General features: G+C 29.8%; 1 non-coding gene across 1 annotated transcript; it reads right to left on the minus strand.

Annotated features, from left to right (window-relative positions):
• Positions 1 to 1633: 1633 nt before the first annotated feature.
• On the minus strand, positions 1634 to 1705 carry TRNAT-CGU (transfer RNA threonine (anticodon CGU)). Its single transcript has one exon. It is a non-coding gene; the product is annotated as a tRNA-Thr (tRNA).
• Positions 1706 to 7986: the final 6281 nt, after the last annotated feature.

A 7986-nucleotide genomic window follows, 5' to 3' on the forward strand; every position in this document is an offset into this window, starting at 1 on the left:
TGCATCCTTTCTCGTTTCATTTCCTCCCCACCCCCTTTTCTTTTCTTTTGATCTGTCACACAGGGATTTCAGTACTGTTGCACCTGTTGATCAATTGTTGAGCAGTCAGTGCAATTGTATGTTTTAAAGATGATTAAACAAAATAAAAGAACTGCTTGCTAAAAATAAACGAATTTAGGACAAATTCAAAATTAATCCAGCCATAACAAAACTTGGTAATCCAATTCCACCAGTTGCTGAACCTTTTTAATACAAATTTTTATGCTGCTGCTGAAATTAATTATATAAATTCAAGTAAGAAACTTTACTTGATCGAGGATTGAGGCTTCTGTAGTTGATTAAGCAAGAGCTTCCGCAGTTCTAGTTTCTACCAAAAACCAAATTCTGATCAGTAAAGGGAGAATTTCATATATACCATCAAAAACTGTGAAATTATGTATTTACCATTCAAATTTTTGTAATTACATATTTACCATCTAAAAATCTAATAACTCACATATATACCCAATTAATAAAAAAATGTGATTAATTAAATTTAATATTATATAGAATAAAATTAATAAGTTCTTTAGTCTCTTATTCTTCTTTGTCCCTCCTCTTTGTGTCAGATTTCCCTCGTCTTTTTTTTGACGTAATTTTATCCTTCTCGCTGAAACTCTTTTCTCATCTCGTCTCTCTCGTTGAAATTCAGAGAAAAGAGGACAATAACATCAGATATTAGAATTCCAGTTCCAGCTTGATCGTCTAAAAACAAGATAATCACTCCACTTTTTTCAACAAAATAACTTGTACTGAAGTCAACGCTAATATCGCAACATGTTATCAAAGTAATAACTACGTTTAAGAATATTGCTTTTTTCATTGGCTCAGTTAAAAGTAGTATTGATCTTCTAGCTGATGGGAACTCATAGGGTCTAAGGAAAGAAAATTTAGGTGCCAAGTTAATCATTGATTAATTATAGTTTTAAGGATATTAAACATAATTAATTTCAATTTTGGGTATATTTGATATATACTAAAGTTATATTGGGTAAATATGTGAGTTATTAGGTTTTTAAATGATAAATATGTAATTATAGAAATTTAGATGGTAAATACGTAATTTTAGAGCTTTTGAGTGGTATATATGAAATTCTCCCTTTTATAAATGAGTTTGCTTAATCAAGCTATTTCATTAGCCAAGTTACTCTAGCTTAATTGCTTATATCCACTAAATATGAAGTTATTCTCCCAAAGTGTCGTTCCATAGGAATGCAATGCCTATCAGTACTTAAAATGACTGCTAATGCTTGATCTTTCATTTGGTTTTGACTTTCAAGATTAAAAAGTGGCTATCAAAAATCCGAAATGAGACGTAATTGCGACTCAAGGTACGGTTAAAACTTAAAAGGTGAAAGATTGGAGTAAGTATGAAAATATTTAGTAGAAACCGTTTCAAGAATAGCCACATGAGTCGCATTGGCTTCTCTTCTGGAGGAGGAAGATCCTACGACCACACCTCACGCACAGCGTAAGCGCCTTGTTCCTCCACTTGTTAATGCTACCCGTTCCTCTGCCATAGAAATCGAAGCAACGATAGCCATAGAGAAACCAATGCCATCTAATAGAAAAGGGCAAAAATAGGACAGAAAAGAGCTCCCGGCGAGGATCGAACTCGCGACCTTTCGCTTACGAAGCGAACGCAATACCACTATGCTACGGAAGCTTGGCGAATTACAAATGCTAATTTTTTAGTATCAAAAAGGTAATCGCAGATTTTCACCAAATTAGTGATATTCTCATTCCATCCACAGGCCTCGTTTGATTCAGGAGTAGGTTAGGGTGATCAACTAGGGGTGAAAACAGTGTGGAGAATATCCAATTTGTATTGAAAAATTAGATGTGGATATCTCATAATGAATATTTGCATGAATATAAATATAAATGTAATTTTACGTTTTAATTATTTGTGTTTAAATAATAGTTATATACCATAAAGTTTAATGAGGAGGGTTCAAATGCCTCCATTTTTTGTCTCTATCATGCCTCAATTTTTAAAAACTTTAATAACTCAAAATTTAAATCTTAAAATTCAAAATAAAACCGTTGGATATGAACTACATCATTTTATTTATGCACGTGTAGAAAATTATGACATTTCATTTTGGTTCTCTTGAGCTTGTAAAAATGTATACTAATGTGGATAATTTTTAGACGTTGATTTTTCATCTTATTGTTTTATATAAAAGCAAAATCAAAATGTGATAATTTTTTATGGACACATAGAAAAAATAACATAGATCACATCTAATGGTTTTATTTTGACGTTTTAAGTTTTGAACTTTGAGTTATTTAAGTTTTTAAAAATAGAGGCATGATGGAGGCACAAAAAATGAAGACATTTGAACCCTCCTCAAGTTTAATAATATATATTATAAACATATTATGTTATTTACTATTATAGTTAGCTAAATATTATGAACTTTAGTATTTTTAATAATATTTTTATATTTTTTTAATAAATATATAATCCAATCCATAACGTAACCCAAAAATTAAAAAAGAAATATAGATATGGTTTTCCAACCATCCGCTCCGTTTTCACCACCAGCTATCAAGCATTCCTCCTTTTTTTTGGGAGTGGGGGTGGGGGATTAAAAATAATTAGTTACTGATGCAAAATGAATTTTACATTATTGGAAGATTGAATGTGCAAAAAGTAAATCATGTAATGATTTATGATACCTAAGATTTAAAATGTACACATGATTAAATAACGTGGAGGGTTAAAATGCCTTCATTTTTTGTGTCTCCATTATGCCTTCATTTTTAAAAACTTAAATAACTCAAAATTTATATTATAAATGTCAAAATAAAACCGTTAGATGTGATCTATGTTATTTTCTCTATATGCTCATAAAATATTATCACATTTCAATTTTGTTTTTATGTGAACTAATAAGTTGAAAAATCAACGTCTAAAAATTATCCACATTAGTACAATTTTTTACAATCTCTTGATGACAACCAAAATAAAGTTGAAATGTTGTAATATTTCACATGTGCATAGATAAAATGATGTAGATCGTATCCAACGGTTTTATTTTGACTTTTAAGTTTTAAATTTTTAGTTATTAAAGTTTTTAAAATTGGAGACATGATGGAGGCACAAAAAATAAAGGCATTTGAACTCTCCTCTTAAATAATATAATTCTGTAAGCTTGATTAACTCTAGCTGTAAGGTTACTTTAAAGATTCTTACTAATAGATTGATGCAAAGAATCATTGATTCATGTTAAAACTATATTTATTAGTGACAATTACATAATGGTGAAACTAGAGAATTCCAATTCTAGTACAAAATTACATAGACGAAGCGCAATGTTATAATCAGAATCAATATATTTTAAGGGGAATTTTTTATTGGTAGTAATTAATAGAAAAGAAGAGGGGAAAATAGAAAGAGTACAACTGTTTTTTTATGGGTAGTAAGATCAGTACTGTTCATACCGATCTTAACTCTTTTTTTTTTTTATAAGTTAAGATCGGTACTGTTCATACTGATCTAATTTTTTTTTTTTTTTTTTGCAAAGTTTGGATCGGTACTGTTCATAACGATTTTAACTACTTTTTTTTTTGCAACTTCAAAAAAAAAGTTAGAATCGGTATGAACAGTACCGATCTTATTACTCATATAAAAACAACTGTACTCTTTCTGTTTCTCTCTCTTTTTTTCTATTAATTACTACCAATAACAAATTTCCAGGGATTGTTATTTTGAGGGCATGAATTATACTTCAGAGTGCTGAGAAAATTCTTTTGTTTTTAATCCAATTTTATCCAAGACTTTCTTATTTTGCTTCTCATTAATTCATGTTATCAATTATGGAAGGAGAATTCATGAATTTTCTGTTTAAATAATCCTACTATTAATTCCTGCCTATCAATCCTGTTCATATTTTGAACAGCCTGAAATAATTTTTTTAAGTAATTAATTGACGAGATAATTCATTGAGAATGGTAAAAAAAAATAACGGTGAACAAATTTTTCTCTATTTGATCTAACAAAAATTATTTGAATAAAAAAGGATGATAAAAAAAAACAGTTAGGATGATCAAATTTTGTGAGTTTCTATATGTGCAAATAAAATTATGAAAAATTATAACATGTTAAATTTTTTAACCTTCTTAGAAGTTAATTAAAGCTTCGTATTTTCTAATTATTTTTTTGTAAATTAAAATAGATAATTTCATTTTGTGAAGATCGTTCGTTGTCATATGATTGGGTGTATTCTGTTTTCAATTTTTGTGTCATTTAGTTATCCAAGTTAGAAGTAGTAGTTCGATTGATTATAATTTGAAGAATCAGCAGTATGGCACCAACCTAGTGTGGCATTGACTGTATTAACTTTCAAATAAACAATAAATTATACGAGGAGGGATCAAATTACAACAATTTTTGAGTTATAACAAGCCTTTTATACATTTTCAAAGCCCAAATCGTCGATCCAAACCGTTAGATGTGATATCTATAATAAAATGTGCTTAGAGACCAAATTTTACATTTTTTGAAATTTTTTACTATTTATTAAGATGGGTACAAAATTCAATGGTATGAATTTGACTAGTTTTTGTACCCATCTTAATAAAAGTAAAAAAATTTCAAAAAATATAAAATTTGGTCTCCAAGCACATTTTATAATAGAGATCACATCTAACTTTTGAATCGACGATTGGACTTTGAAAATGTAGAAAGGGCTTCTTGTAACTTGTTGCAACTTGATCCCTCCTCAAATTATATATGTATATGAGAAAGAGATTGAGTTTGCAATGCATGTCATTTTGGTGCCATAGATTTTCACCGTAGTTGGCCACTGGCAGGGGCGGACCCAGTGTATATCGGGGGACACCCCCCTAGATTTTGAATTTTAGTGGTGATTTATTGGTACTAATCGACTTTGCTCCCCTCTGAAATTTTTTTTTACCCCCCTCTGGATGTTTGTTTTGTAATTCGGGTTAAATTTAGCATTAAAATCAAAATAAATTTATTGAATTATGATTAGTAATTAGAATTATAAGTTAAAATATCAGAAATTACAAGTCAAAGCATTGAAAAATATAAGTCAAAACATTATTTTTTTTATCGAGTATCAAATTAGTTAATGGATTTAAATCCGATAAGCTATTAAAATATGATTCGGTATTTTTTTGCCCTTTCTTGATGAAAATTCTGAATCCGCCCCTGACCACTGGTACATACTCTAGTTCAAAACAAGATCCCGTTTAGTTTCATAGGATATCTTTGTTTTTTTTCTTCTTTTCAATTTTCTTTTCCTTCTATATTGGATAATTGGAATCAATATCATATCGGTAAAAGTTAAAATAATTACATTCCTTATTTATGATTTCCATAAATATATAAGATCTGTCATTTGTATTGTTAGATCTTAAAATGTTTCCTTTTTTAATAGTAACTTAATCTAAAAGAAAGAATGAAAGAAAAATAATTGAGGACAAAGTTGGTATACAAGCGAAAAAAATATTTCAGCTATTAATAATAGAATTTTTGGGTTCAAAATAGCGCTTCCTTTTAAGAAATATAACTATTTTGGGAGTTTTGTTTAAAGGAAATATGGGTATTATATGAAGTCATAATTAATAAGTTCAATTCGATGAACCGGCCTTCTATTCTAAACATAGGTGAATATCAAATCTCTACTGTCATGACCTAAATAAACATATAGTATAGTTGCCTAATCAACATTGCTAGCATGCTTATTTAAACAGCGCCTCTATTAACGAACGCTCTTCTCTACTATCAAATTTCCCTGCTGCATTTCCCTCTGTTAGAATTTCTTGTTTGGACCATGGCCGACGAGCAATGGACTATGGAATGCGAGGAGATGGATAAAAATATGGTGTTTGGACACGAATTATGGGGTGAATTTATGATTGATTTAGATTTTGAGTTTGATGCACCAAAATATGTTGATTTGAGCAAGGAGGAGTCGGTAATGCAAGCTCCTTCCGCCGAGAAGTGGTTCGACACTGCTAAGAGCGATCCTCCATCTCGTAAGCATGCATCTCTTTAATAATTTAATTGGTCAATATTGCATGATTTTTTTTTATAATTTATTCTTTTGTTCTGCTCGAGTACATTTTCTAATTTTCTAGTGTTTTATGGTAGTTAATTTTTTTTGTCGAAATATTTATTTAAAATTTTGGATGCGTGCCCCTATCCCTACCGCGGGCAATGCGAGCGGTAGAGGCACGCTTCGAAAATTTGGAAATCCAAGGTTACGTTTGGAGCTTTGTTTTGTTTTTTTTTTAAGTCATGAATAAAATTTCGGATTTTTTAGCCTCATAGTTGAGAATTTGGAAATATCTTGTGTCTGTATTTTGTTATTCTTTATTTTCTAACAGAAATGTTGATTATGTAGCTGCTGTAATGAAGAAACTACGTCAATTAGGTCTCGTTTCCGAAGATGATGCTAATAACAATTCAGAAAATTTGACCAATGGACATGAAAACAGGTTTTCTAAATGGGCATTTAGTTCGAATCAAACGCTGCAATTCAAGGAAACCAGGTACATAAACTCTATGCACTTTACCTAAAAAATTTGGAAATTGGAAAATTGAATTCATTATTTTTTTTAACAGCGTGGTATTTGCGCCATGACACTCCGAATGCATTTTATTTTTGAAAAATCAAAACATATGACATGTATTACACAATTAATTGAAAAAAAAATACATATATGTTATGTTTAAAACAGGAACCAATTACTTTGGTCCCACACAAACATAAATCAAGCACGAAAATTGAAACAGTGTTTTATTTACTACCAATATATAACCATTAATTGACATACATTGCATTTCTTTTTTTTAATCACCTGCCTTGTCGGTGTCATGTAAAACGTTGGCCTTTAATTCACAGGAACCCCTGTAAACATTTTTTTCTTCTTTTTTTTAACTCTGTAACAGATTGTGAAGGCATGCAGAAATTCACAGGAACCCCCCTGTAAACATTTTTTTTCTTTTTTTTTACTCTGTAACAGATTGTGAAGGCCTGCAGCAACTCACAAGGACTCGATAACTTTTCCAAAAACAACTAATAACCGTAGTATTTTATGCGCAGAAAATATAAATATGTTTTACCCGGTATTTTTGTTTCTATTCCTATTGTTCTTGTTTTGTATGTAGATTCTTTTTATATCTGCTGTTATTATTTATGCAAAGTGTAATGAACATGAGTTTGGTAGTATATGAGGGATTCGTTATGCTTGATTTATTTTGAATGGATATTTTCTGGATCAATCACAAATTCTTGGAGAGATGTTGATTAATTGGACCGTCTATTTATTTTTATGGCATAATTATATCTACAAACTACATAATCAAGGGCGGAACTAAAAATTCATAATAAAGGATGCTAAAATTTAAAATGAACAGTATGTTGTTGGTGAGAATTGAATCCAAATTCTTCACAATCACAATGTATGCTCTAAAAGTCTCTAACCACTAGGCCACAAGTAGACATGTGATATTTTATGAGAGAGGGCTGGACTATATAAAATGTTATAAAAAAAATTAATTAAATTTCAATATACATACTAAAATTTAAAATCATAGAGTGGCTTAGCACATGTACGGATGAATTTAGATCCGCCCTGTACATAACTTGGTATTAACACATATGCAGATGCACGAGTTGGCAAGTTATACAAACTAGTAAGATTTTTAATTATTAAAATAACGATGTATTTTACTAAATCACAACTTTCAAAGGTTATGTTTTGATTTTGCCATGATTTACCTGGGTAATCATGGAGCAGTTAATCGGACAGTGACGGAGCTATTTGCCAAATTAAATATATGGAGTATATATTCTATTTATTATTTTATTTATTTATTTTAAGGATTATTGTAGCGTGTATTTTAATTTTTATGTAAATCTAAAACTCAATTTTTTTTTATGTAAATCTTATCTTAACAGATAACCT

Source organism: Carex rostrata, chromosome 30 (genome assembly GCF_964058835.1).
Source record: "Carex rostrata chromosome 30, lpCarRost1.2, whole genome shotgun sequence".
NCBI classification, from domain to species: Eukaryota; Viridiplantae; Streptophyta; class Magnoliopsida; order Poales; family Cyperaceae; genus Carex; species Carex rostrata.